The sequence below is a fragment of the Hemicordylus capensis genome, chromosome 6, assembly GCF_027244095.1.
Source record: "Hemicordylus capensis ecotype Gifberg chromosome 6, rHemCap1.1.pri, whole genome shotgun sequence".
Lineage (NCBI taxonomy): Eukaryota > Metazoa > Chordata > Lepidosauria > Squamata > Cordylidae > Hemicordylus > Hemicordylus capensis.
In genome coordinates, this window is record NC_069662.1 from 58,271,310 (window position 1) to 58,285,206 (window position 13,897).

General features: G+C 46.1%; 1 protein-coding gene across 7 annotated transcripts in view; it reads right to left on the reverse strand.

Moving 5' to 3' along the window:
• LOC128329916 (uncharacterized) overlaps window positions 1-13,897 on the reverse strand; it is a 481,088-nt gene that overhangs the window by 101,081 nt on the left and 366,110 nt on the right. The window lies entirely within an intron of this gene.

The following is a 13,897-nucleotide window of genomic DNA, read 5'->3' on the forward strand; positions in this document are numbered from 1 at the left end:
TCTTTGGTGATAGAGTGTCTGAGGGGGTTGGGGGTGGGAGGCACTGCTTTGCCACTTTCATATGGAGAAGACATAACCTCCCTAATTGCCTGCCTGGAGATGGTGATGGGCTGGACGAGGGATAAGAAACTGAGACTGAATTCAGATAACACGGAGGCTCTTGTTGTGCCTCTTTGGAAATCGGGGGGTGATTTTGATCTGCCAGTCCGGGATGGGGTCACACCTTGCCAGAAGGAACAGGTGCGCAGTCTGGGAGTGCTTCTGGATCGAATCTTCTCCTTGGTGTCCCAGGATGAGGCGGTGGCCAGAGGTGATTTCTATCAGCTTCGGCTGATACGCCAGCTGCATCCATTGCTTGAGATCAATGGCCTCAGAATGGTGGTCCATATGCTGCTACAGATATCTCGGTGCTTACATTTGCTGGTAACCTCCAGATTTGACTATTGCAATGCACTCTATGTGGAGCTACCTTTGTATGTAGTCCAGATACTGCAGTCGGTACGGGTTGCCAGGTGGGTCTCTGGGTCCTCTCGGAGTGACCATATGATTCCAGCATTGATAGAACTACACTGGCTACTTATAAGTTCCAGGGCAAAATACAAGGTGCTGGCTATAACCTATAAAGCTCTGAACAGGTTAGTCTCTAAGAGAACATCTTCTTCGCCATGAGCCCCACTGCCCATTAAAGTCATTGGGAGAGGTTCCGCTGCAGTTGCCACTGGCTGGTCTGGTGGCGACTAGGAATGTGCATGGAACCAGTTATCCCGGTACTCCTCAGGCTCGAGCGAGCTGGGCCAGCTCAGGAGTACACTTGTCAAGGGGAATCCAAATAGGATGCCTCTTTAAGAGTACCGGGAATTCCCTGTCCTCAAAAGGGGGAGTGGGCAAAAGGCTTGGAAGGTTGATTTAGATTAGGGATACAAGAAAGGCCCTTGTGGTTGACTGCTGCACTATTCCGTCAGTAGCTTCCTCCCTCCTTCACTTCCACTGAGTCTCCTCCTCTCCAAGCATGGGAAGGAGAGCCCTGCTGTTGCCCAAACAAGAGAGTCCAGAGGGAAGCCAGGCAGCTGCTGGGAGCTTCCTTCCGCTTGGGGCATCAGCTCTTGGCTTTGAGACTCAGAGGCAGGGAGGGGTGGAGGGGTGGAGAATCCTGCTGCTGCTGCCGCCTCTTCCGCCACCCTCAGATGAATGATGCAGCAGTCAGCGATGAAGAGGCAGAGTGGAGAAGGCCAAGCAGCCACCGACCTGCTCCACGCTGCCTCCTGGCAGGCAAGTGACATCATTGCCACACTCTGGGAATCCTGTTTTTTCTCTGTCATGCTTTTCTCAAGTCATGTTTGCCAGAAACAGATCCATATTTTTAAAACAAATGATCTTGCTGGCTTCCAAGAATGAGAGGAGAGCCGGTCTTGTGATAGCAAGCATGACTTGTCCCCATAGCTAACCAGGGTCCGCCTTGGTTGCGTATGAATGGGAGAATAGCACTGTAAGATATTCCCCTTAGTGGATGGAGCCGCTCTGGGAAGAGCATCTAGGCTCCAAGTTCCCTCCCTGGCAGCATCTCCGAGATAGGGCTGAGAGAGAGTCCTGCCTGCAACCTTGGAGAAGCCGCTGCCAGTCTGTGTAGACAATACTGAGCTAGATGGACCTATGGTCTGATTCAGTATATGGCAGCTTCCTATGTTCCTAAGCTGGGGCGTAACGAGGGTGGGGCAGGCAGGGCACATGCCCTGGGCGCCATCGCAGGGAGGGCACAAACTGCCTGCCATGCCCCGCCCCCGCCCTGAGGTCCGGAGAGGCGCCCGCCCCCTAGCGAGCACTCGCCTTATGAAAGCGTCTATTCCCATTTCTTTTCCTCCAGAGAGGCAGAGAAAGGAAGAATAGATGCTTTCAGCCAGCAAGCTCTGACTGAAATGACTCCAAAGAGCTTGCTCATGCTCTTCGGAGCTCAAGGCCACGCCCCCTTTGCATGTGGCATCAAAGGGGGCGTGGCCTCAAGCTCCAAAGAGCCAGAGCAAGGAGCTTGAGGCCCCTCCCCTTGGCATGTGACTTCTAAGGGGGCGTGGCCTCAAGTTCCGAGGCCCTGAGCAAGCTCTTCAGAGTCATTGGAGGGCTTCCTTTCAGGCAGCAAACACTGACCACTGCTGGGGAGGGGGCATCCTAGTAAGCTGGGCGGGGTTGCTTGTTCCCATTTGCAAGCACTGCGACTGCCTGCCCTGCTGTCTCGTCTTATGTTCTTGCTGCAAGTCCTGACCCACCCCAGAGTCCAGAGTCAGTCAATTGCCTGTGCCCCGCCTGCTCTCCAGTAGTCTCAAAGAAATTATATCTGACTGGTGCTTTCTCAGGCTGATGCCTCCCCACTGCCCCCGCCAACGAGGTTTGTTTCTTTTGTAAAATGTAGACAATAAAAGAAATGTAAGAGAACTGCAACAAACTAGTTTTTCAGGAGAGGCTGAAAGGGTTAAATGAACAGAGAGTGTGTGCCTAGAGAGGTCCAGAAATGTGAAGGCTCTCCAGGTTCCATCCTGTCCCGCCTCCTTCTTGTTAAAAAAACAACCACTTGTCTTTGCATTTTCCAACCTGTGAGCAGTTGTGGCTTGCAGTTTGCAAGGCAGGAGGTTTTTCAATGGAAATCCTGCAAGAAGAGGGTGAGTTCAAGGAAGAGAAAGGAAGCCTTGACTGTATAGAAGAAGGGAAAACCCGTTGCTAGTGGGGAAAAGGCAGGAACAGGGCTGCAGATCCAGTGCTCAGCTGCAAAGGAGGAGAGAGTGCCTTCCTTTTAGTTGTATGTGGAGGAAGGGAATTTTGGTAGGTGCAGCTTTTAAACTGAGAAAGCTGATTTACACTTTCATTTTTATGAATTCAAAATTCTCTACATCCAACACATTGTACTAAATAGCCATTTAGCTCTAAAAATACAAGATGTTTGCAATTGATGTCAATATTTGCTTCCCTCAGACTGCCAAAAATTTATATTTAGTGAAACAGAATTAAAATTAACTAATTTCCTTTGCTGAATTAGATATTATTCTGAACTTCATATGATTTAAAAAATAATTGAAATGTAAATAGTTATTCAGTTAAATAAAGCCAGCTTTACATTTCTATTAATGTAATTTCATTTCAAAGGAGCAGGTTAAAATTAACCTAGATTCAAATTTTTTGTGTTCAATATTAATCCAAGCAAATGGATCTAGATTTAGATTTTGAAACATAAATAACACACCTAGCTTGCTTCCACTAAGAGTAAAATTCAGTAGAAAGTTATCCATAAACATAGGAGATATTCCAGTAGAACATGACCCTATTCTGGTCATAGGGAAAAGAACTGGGTGTGTGGGGCTCTGCTTCTTAAACACTGTACTTTGCTTATCCTTTAATTAAATAGATGTATATCATAAAGTGAAATGACTTTTAGAGACAGGAATTTCCTTGCAAATATGGTAGTTCCTTGCATATAGAACAACATATAGAAGACCTTGCTGTTGCCCAGGGTCTCTGATGCACTTCCTGCTTTATTTTATCCAGCTTTACGCTGACATTGTCTGTGTTTCTTGGTAAATGGAACATCATTTTATTTTATTTCTTTAACATATTTTATACAACCCCAAACTTATGTGTCTGGGAGGTTTACAAGATAAAAACAAATATTTTATTTCTTTCACATATTTTTATACTGCCCAAATTCTTTTGCCAAATTCTTGTCCATTGCCTATCACCCAGAACTAGTTCATGTGAAGCAAAATTTCCTGTGGGGATGTCATTTTTGTAAGAAACTGTGCGGAATAGATACATATGTATTGATCACTACACATGGGTTTCTGCACAACACCTGCACAGAAGAAACTTCCATGTAGAAAATGTGTCTCTTGTAAATTGACCCTATATTTTCCATCCGTGACTGAGATATCTGAGAGTCAGGATATCTGAGAGTCAATAATAGAAGAACAACACACTGCTTGTGACAGGAAGGGGCAAATTACAATGATGTCTTAGTCTGGCAAGGGCTGGTTTTGGCCCTGGCAGAACTTGGCTGTCTGCTCCTGTTGCAAATTCCTCTGTCTAGTGCTGCAAACTAGTGTATCCTCCTCCCTCCTGGTGCCAAAGTAAGCACTAGTGTGGTGAATGCACATATACCCCATCATGAGCCAACTGTCATCACAAGACAAAGGCTGTCAGGAGTTTGGGCAGGTGATCCTTTAGGACAAAGTCATGGTTTTTAAAAAGCATGAGATGAGACAGAAAATGACCCTGGAATCCTCACATAACTCCTGACGGTTGTTCTAAGTCTTTAATAAAAATGGCTCATGTTTTCAGGTTTTGATCAGCAACCATGTCTAGATGGTACAGTGTTCCTTTTAACAGGGATTTCCAGATGTTGTTGACTACAAGTCCCATCATCCCTGCTTGGACAGGGGCGCAATTTCAGTGCTTGCCCTAGGTGCTCTTTTCCCTCGATACGCCTCTGTCAGTCTGGACAAGATTGGTTTAATTTCCAAGGTGCTTCAGCAAAATTCTATTCTAAAAGTAAGCAGAGGATTTGATATGTAATATAGAATACTTCAGATTGTGCTTCAATAGGGGCTGACATACCATCCAGAGATCTGTAGGTCCGAGGGAGGGGCACACACACTGCTTCCAAGGCCCTCTGTCAGAGGCGTATCTAGGGAAAATAGTGCCTAGGGCAAGCACTGAAATTGCGCCCCCTGTCCAAACATCTGACACCCATCTTTCAGATAACTTTACCATAATATCAGCTGAAAAATATAAGTCAAGTTCGTTAATCTTTGAATCTTTCAAAAACTATTTAGCAGTGGACGTAGCCAGACCAAAAAATGCTCGAAAACTACAAATTTCAGTATGCTGGGGCTCATGAAATACCCAAATACTATGTGGAGGTGTACTAAGAAAACTAAACGGAAGTGCCTTCTAATTCTCTACTATGCATTGTAGCATCACTATTACATAAGTTTTAAAAATAAATGGAGAATTTGACTTTCCCCGATACTAGGGTCTTGCAGAGGCCATTTGAGTATGCGTGGTGGCCATTTTCTTTTCGGTGGCCATTTAATTTATTTATTTTTTTTCATTTTAAAAAATGGCGCCCCCTTCAAGTGGCGCCCGGGGCACATGCCCTACCTGCCTATCCTAGATACGCCCCTGCCCTCTGCAGCCCACCTGCACTGCTTGTGGGCTGCTCTCTGCTTACTAAGGAGTGCAATAATCCCCAAAGCATCCAATAATCCTATATAATAAAACCCTAAGGTACCTGCATCCATGTCTCTGGCAGGTGTTCTGCGCATGCGTGGCGCGCGCGGATGCAGCAATGGAAACTACGCACACAACTGCATGCCTCTTGCAGGTGTTCTGCGCATGCGTGGCGCGCGCGGACCCAGCAACGCAAACTACGCACACAACTGCGTGCGCGCGTAGTTACCGTCTCTGCGTCGTAGGTCTGCGTAGCAACCCGTTAAACCTGCGAACAGTTCTACACAACTCTTTTAGCGCCCCTTAATGTAACGGGCTTAATGTCTAGTGAATCCATAAAAATATTATTTTAAAAAAATCAAGCTTCCAAAAATACATATACAGTGGCACATTTAATACAGATAATGTAAACACTATTATTTAAAATCATAAAATGCACACTATTACTCATTAAAATATGATAAAATTGAAATCAATAATCTCTTTAAAATGGATAAATTATCTCCTTTTGGAATTTCATCACAATTTTAGAGACAAGCTTGGACCTTGGATACAACATACTAGTATTTGTATCCCATACAAATTTTGTAGGATTTTATTAATTTCAATTTTATCAGATTTTTAAAGTGAGTAATGGTGTACATTTTGTGATTTTAAATAGTATTTACATGATCTATATTCAATGTGCCTGTGTGTATAGACATTGGGTTTAATATTTATATAGAGCTTCTGGGCTTATTATTGTTTGTGAATCTGAATATTGTGAATCCAAAATAATATTGTCTTGTGTATTTACCTTATTAAGGAACGTGTCATTGCAGCTATTCCCAGTAGGGGGCAGTGACACAACAGCAATGAGATACTCCAGGGAGCAGCCCTGCCTTTGCAAGCAGACTGGGCTGTGGAGTGACTGTCCCTTGGACCTACAGATCTCTGGGTGTGTCAGCCATTGTGTGGTTTTGCTCTTTATTAGGAGGTGAAAATCAAATATGAATGAAAGGTCCACAGTGCTTCATACTTAGATGCTTTTGCGTATTCACCTCCACTCTCATTCATCCTTATGCCCAGGCCAGGGTTACCCCAGATTGTAAATGGGGAGGAGTGAGTGTGGCTGAGGTTGGAAGACTAGGAACTTGTGCTGAAGCCCCCCTGGTGAGTTCACTGTTCTAAGGAGACTTGAACTGGAGGCTTTCCGACTTCTATCTTTAACTGCTCCACTAGCCATAGAGTATTGAGCCTTGTTTCCTTGGCCAGACAAAAGGTTGTGGAATCATCTCTTTGGGAAGAAGCTGTCGCTCAGGGGTAGAGTTGCATGCAGAAGGTCCCCAGTTTAAAACCTGGCCTGTTCCAAGTGGGGCCTGCAGAAACCCTGGTAGGCTGACATTGCAGACAGTTCTGAGCTAGAGGGGCCTGTTTGTCGCTAGTAGAAGACAGCTGCCTCTGTCATGTGCTTGCTCCTTTTTTGGAGATCAGACATCCCACTGCTGTCTCCATTAAGATCGATTCAGCTTTGAGAGAGATCCAAAGGGGGCCTCCAACCCACTACTGCCCCTGCCCCCTCCATCATCCTCAGCGCTTCGGACTACCGGCTGGAACAAGCAAAGAGCAGCTGTGCAGTGGGGCAAATGGAAACCAACTCCTGTGTAGCAGCAGAAGCCGGACACAGGCACTCCAAAGGCAAGGCCAAACTTGGTATCTGTTCCTTCTGCTTGTCAAGACTGAAGCTGCGTGCTTATGGATGGATACGACTTCCTAATCTGTGTGAAATGGCAGGGAATGCCACTTTTGAATGCCATTGCATGTCAAACCAACCAACTGACGACTCCCTGCACATAGAAAACCAGCACAAGGAGTGGGATGGGTTAGAATTTTTCACCCTGAAGCATTTTACTTCAATATTTTACTCAGGGGACTGAGAGACACCGAGAGATCCTCCACCGGGAATCTCAAACAGTGCAATCAATTGAGCCACCTCAGAACCCTACCAAGTCCTGCTTGTTCCTGGGTCCTGCCAAGCAGGGACTGGGGCAAGGAGAGCCCCCCCACGGGATGCTCTGTCTTCCTTGGGTTGAAAGTGCCTCCATCCTGGCTGGAATGAAGACGCTCTGATCCTTCCTCCCTGCTCCCACACAGATCATGAAGCATCTCAGCCCAACTTGCAGAAAAGAAATACAAACAAGATGCAGACACCTAGGGCTCGCCGTCCCAAGGTGCACCATCTGGAAGCTTTCCAACAGAGCGGGGCAGAGTGCATCTCTCCCCTGTGCCACTGAAGTGGCTCTTTTTTTAACTGGCCCTTTCCCATTGTCTTAAGAGCAGCTTGATAGGCGGCTGTCTTTCCTGGAAAAGAAACAGATGAAGAAAGAGTTTCGTCGGCTCCCTAACATTCCCGTATATCTGGGAAGAGATGAGCAGGCGATGTGCTTCCTCTCACTTTAACAGAGGTGTCTAAGATGGAGAAAATGTCAGCAAGAGCCTTCACAGGCCTGCACGTTGGCTATTAGCAGTTCCACACACTGCTGCAGCCTCTGCGCTTCATTTAGTCCTCATTCATAGGGACCTGCCAAAAGGAGCACCACATTAACTAGCCAGACTTTAAATTGCCACCAGCCAAGTAACACAGCAAGAGAGAGCATGAATCTTGTATCTTGGTCTGTGGTGTGGAAGAGGGAGTTCTGGAGAGTGCAGAGATTAGAAGATAAAAAGACACAAAGGCAAAGAAAAGCATACTCATTGGGTACAACATTATATGCAGACTGGACACATTTTTAAAAGGCAATAACAAGTAAATGTTTTTGAAACAGCTGAGCAGTGCTATTGAGATTGTGAATGGCACGTCTTCATAACAGTCCGTGACTTGCAGAAATGTCAAGCATAGGCTAGGTAGGAATGAACATAAGAAGTGTGGATGAGGATGATGGATGTGCAGATTATTTTAACACATATCATCTGCAATGAGTTGTAGGCATCTGTACAAGTCTACAATATTTATGAAAATAGTGGTGTATATAACCCAATATCAGTCATTCTAATAGGGTTAAAAATGTGACAGCAATTACAATTGGGATAAATCATGAGATTGGATTAATGATAAAATCTAAATGGCTAGGCATAGATTTAATGAGAGGGTTTGAACATCTGATGTAAAGGCTTTAGGCTTTTGGTACACAACTGGTTCTCTCAAGCTAATAAACACCTTCAATGCAATATATACCACAATAACAATGTATAGTACCATTTTAAGCATCACTACAATCATAGATAATAACCCCAGTCAAACATTATCTTGTACATGAATACAGGTGGACTCTGCACATATGTTTTTGGGTAATCATGTGTTCATTTTAAGACACAGCCTGGGTATATCCTACAAATGTAGAATATATGCAAGTGCATTGCTGCACATGTGCTGAACATAATGTGTGAATACAGTAACGCTACATGTAGACAGTGTACATGCATTGAACATAACGTGACTAGGCCACTATATGCACACAGATCTGTATGCACATACAATTATTCACACATTCTGTTCAATGCATGTACAGTAGTACACTTTTCCAGTTGTACTCTAGTACATTTTTTAAAGTGATGCATCTGTAATCACATAAAGATATGTACACGTACACTGACACCTGGACATGCAGACAACATAATGTCTAAATAGGGGTAGTATCTATAGCAAGGGTATTGGTGCTTAAGACTAAATTATATTGTGCTAACCTTGAAAAAACTAGGAGCCTTTTGAGAACACCTCTCTGTCTCCCCTCCCCAGGCCCACTTGTTACCCTGCCCCATCACAACTGAGCAAAAAGCTTATCTGTCAGCATTTATCCTATACTAGCTGATCCGGCACAGAGCATCTGTGCCCCTAGTTCTCCCTGTCTCTCCCCCCATCTTCATTTCGTCTTCAACCCAGACTGTTCTCCCCACCGCCAGCCAAAGCCCATCCTCCCCCCTCCCTTCAGCCCCAGCCCATTCTCCCCCTCCCACCCTGGTTTCCCTCGCTGCCCTCCGGCCGGCCAGCCTGGCTGCCACTTTCCCTCACTGCTGCCCAGCTGGTGGGCCTGCCAGTTGGCCTGGCCACCTCTTTCCCTCCCTGCCGCTATCCGGCAGCTGCTCGCAAACTCTCACGAGAGCTGCCACACATGGGATTGGCAACAGGAATGCCTAAGAGAAATATATAGATACTACTTATACTATTTTGACTCTAGCATTTTTAAAACCACCTTCTCATTGTTCATTAAGGAAGGACGCAATTTCCACTTCAATCGTACTGTAAACCTATCTCATATAGGATTTCCAAAAGTCACCTGACATTCTCCGCCCACTTGTAGCCTGCATTTGAAGATGGGCAGAGAATCTTGGGGGAATCGGGGGAATCTGGCGCAGGAATGGACTTGGGTGGCACCAGACATCAAGCCTGTTGGGACAGCCTCTCTCGGCTTCCAACACTTCCCTGGCATGTTCCCAGCTTCCAGACGGTCATGTAAAGTGGCCCTAAGTGGGCTACAAGAGGAATAGTAGACAGCCGTGTGATACAGCAGCTTAAAAAACAAAGCAATCTTGGGTTGCATTAACAGAGGCAAAGTGTCCAGATGATGCCAAGAAATAGTTCCAGTCTAATATGTGCTCGTCAGGCCTCACTTGGAACATGGGCTGAGACAGGATCCTGGCTGTGCAGGGGTAAGGAGGGACTGCAGGGAAGTGTGCATGCAACTCCCAGGGTCCTGCTACCCACGTGCTGTGGCACAAGCAGCAAAATGTCCTCACTCTGCTCCTGCTCCAGAAGAAACCTGTCCCTGGCTCTCCGCAGTCGGTTTCCTCTCTTCCAGGGCACGGGATAGAGGGGATGTTTGGCTGGCTTACCCATCAGGCCATGTGTAGAGGGACGGGGGAAGTGGCAAGCCAGCCTCAGCCGCACCCCCCCACTCCCTCCTTACCCAGGTGCTTTGTTCGGATGTCAGCCACTGTCTTCAGTTCTGGGCACTGCATCTTAAGGGTTAGGGTGATGCACTGGAATGGGTTCAGAGGAGGGCCATGAAGATGGCAAAGGGGTCTGACTGCCAGGCCCCATGAGAAACAGTTGTAGGAGCTGGGCCTGTTTAGTCTCGAGAAGAGAGACTAGGAGCATAGGAAGATGTCAGGTACTGAGTCAGGCCACTGGTCTCTCTAGCTCAGTCTTCACAGACTGGCAGCGACTTCTCCAAGGTTGCAGGCAGGAATCTCTCTCAGCCCTATCTTGGAGATGCTGCCAGGGAGGGAACTTGGAACCTTCTGCTCTTCCCAGAGCGGCTCCATCCCCTCCGGGGAAGATCTTCCAGTGCTCACACATCAAGTCTCCCATTCAAATGCAACCAGGGTAGACCCTGCTCAGCTAAGGGGACTAAAGGAGGATCTGATAGCCATTCTCAAATAGCTGAAGTGTGTCACCTAGGAGGAGTGGACTTCTCGGTTGCTCTTAACAGGGCAGGACTAGACCCAATGGGCTGAAATTACAAGGAAGCAACTTTAGCTAGACATTAATAGGAATTTCCTAACTGGAAGAGCTGTGTGACAAAGCAACAGTCACAGTCATGCACTGGCTCTTCTTGGCTGGAGGTTTGCAAAGAGATGGGGCTGGCTTCTGTCAGGGATCTTGTAGCAGTTTCCTGAGCAGAGGGCTGGCTGGCTTCAACACCTCCAGGGTCCTTTCCAAATCTAAAATTAGATGGCGCTGCAATTCTAGGCTACTGCTTACTGGTGTCTGCAGACAGCAGAGAAAGAAAGACACAAAGCACAATATTATTAAAGTTGTCAACAGGGGCACAGCATTTGAGCACACGTAGAGTGCATATCTCATTATTAAACCCTCTGGGGAACAAGGTACAAAGAGGTAACACATACTGAAGTTTGCAGACAGCACAGAAAGAAAGACACAGGGAAAAGAAAATACAAAGATGAGGAAGAACCATTGATCATAAGGCGAACTGAGGTTAGGGCAAGAAGTATTTAACTCAAGAATTTTGAAGTTTATTTTATTTTAAACAGTTTTTGCCCTAGCCTCTGTACGTCCTGTGATCAATGGTCCTCACTCTCGTTTCTGATGTTAATACTACATACTGAGCTTGGCCTACATGGTTACAACAATTTTAAAAAAAATACTTGATTGGCATTCTCTTATCTGAAGAGGAATCACTATAAGCTGCAGAAAGAGTGTTTTAAAAAACCATTTTCTGCTCTGTGAACTCTACACAGACTCCAAAAGCATCAGACATGTAAGCTAGTCAAACCTGAGCTACTTCAAGACAACTAGTAAAGTAAGCACAGCTATACTTTATTCAGGGACGTAGCAAAATTGGGAGGGCCCTGCGACAAAAAGTGAAGATGGCCCGTTGCCTCCAGAGGCATGGGGGGGGGGGGAGAGAAAGAGAGCAAAAAGTAAGCTGTCTCCCAGTCAGTGGTCCCCCCTCCCTCCGGGACCCATCTGCGTGCGCGCGCGCGCGCACACACACACACACACACACACACACACCTTGTTCAACTGTAGCCATACTAGTGATTTTATTGATTACTCACCATTTTTGAAGCCTCTTAACATTTTTTGGTGAGTGTGCTACGAAGCCAATATGGTGACAGAGTGCCTTCAGGTGTCTAATCTATTGTTGGGGAGTGCACCACAAACGGAGTATGATGAGAGAGAACTATTCGGGAGGGCAGTGCAGCACATAGTCTCTTTCTGAGCGGATTGTTTTGACTTCATTTGAGGCAGGCCCAGAAGGCAGACCTGAAGTTGTGCCGACCATAACCAGGGGTGTAGCTAGGGGAAAGGGGGCCTGTGTTCGCCCCTCTCCCCAGTGGCCCCTTGGAGGGAGATAATGGAAAAAATAGAAAGGAGTGGAGCTGGGGGGCCCCGGGTTCTTTTGAACCCATCCATTCAATTATGGCTACACCCCTGGCCAGAACTAGGCCTCCGTTCCTTCTGCGCAGTACTGCGACAAAAGCCCCACCACCTTGTAGCACCCATACTGCAACTTACTTGAAGGCAAGGAGAGTAGAGCAACAGGTATCTGCCCTAGGTGCCAAGCCACAGATGACACTAGATGTCGGTCAGGGCACAAACTGCAAGAGGGATCCAACTTGAAGATGTGAATCCCACCCCCATATTGAAAAAAATTAAGAATATACACACTTCCTCCCAGGTCTAGAATGAAAAATCTTTGAAAACAATTAGGAGCAACAACAAAACCTGGGGAATAAGCAACTGAAACAATAAAAAGTCCTTCTTTTGTTGAGTACACTAGCTCTCCAGGTGGTAAAGTGCTTTGTGTACTCTTACACCAACAACAATTGGTTCCCAAAGAGCCACCACTCTGTTGTTCATTAAATGATACTGTAAACAGGTCAAGTGGTGGCATCCTTTGGACCAACATTTGCTGATATGAGAATGGAGGAATTGTAGACCGATATAAAAGGACAATGTGGAAGTTTAAAACAGGAAAGTATAATCATTCTTGAGGCAGGGAGATTTAAAAACAACAACTGAAAGAAGTTTTAGCTTCATACTCTCCCAGGTATACTAGTTTACAAAATGCAGCAGTTTTTGATGCGAAAAAGCATTCTGAACTAGTCATCAACATGATGCGCAGTTCTAACGGAGATGGTCAGGCTTGTAGCGCTGCTGCCGTGGATCCGGAAGCAGTGGCGCAGCAGAGAGTCAGCAGTAGTGCTGTCAGTTGCCACAAATTTCCCCATTTGCAACAATGAGAATAAACACAGCAACACTGGTTCTCTGCAGTGGCACTACTGCTCCCTAGTCTGCAGAAGCAGCATCACAAATCCTATCATCTTCATTAGAACTATGCACCATGTTGTCATGATTACATGCAGATCATTATCAGCAACCTGCAATCTAAAGTGGGATAATCTATAATACCACTAGCTCAGTTTATCACCTCATTCTGCACAATTTGTAGATCTCGGACAACTATTGGGCAGTCTCCAATCTTCCATTCTTGGGCAAGGTGCTTGAGCATGTAGACTCAGTCCCGGGATGCCTGGAAGAAACTGGTTATCTCAATTCCTTTCAATCCAGCTTCCATCCCGGTTTGGGGGCTGAAACGGCCTTGGATGCTCTAATGCAGGCCTGCTCACTTTAGGACTACAACTCCCATAATCCCCAGCCACAGTGGCCAATAGCCAGGGATTGTGGGAGTTCTAGGCAAACATCTGCAAGGGGGCCAAAGTTGAGCACCTTGCTCTAGAGGATGCTCATGCTGGGAATGGAACAGAAGGAGTTGGTTCCTTCTGGAATGCCTTACAGGAATGGGGATAGAGGGCACTGTTTTTCAGTGTCTCTGCTCCTTCCTGTAGAGTTAGCTCCAGAAGCTGGTGCTGGAGGACTTCTGCTTGATGCCTTGGCCATTGGCCTATGGTGTCCCACAGGCTTCTATTTTGTCCCCCATGCTCTTTAGCAACCACATGAAACTACTGAGGGAAGTTATCCAGAATTTTGCTGTTGGGTCTTACTACTAGGTGGATGACTCCCAGCTTTATATACAATTAGAAGAACAAGAGAGGAGAGGAGAGGAGAGGATTTGTTATGAATGATGAAAGTTCAATTGAAAACCCCATACACATGTTCAAACTGCTATATCTTGGCCATTTCCCAATGGATTTTCATGGCATTTGGAGAAGTGGTGGTACTTGT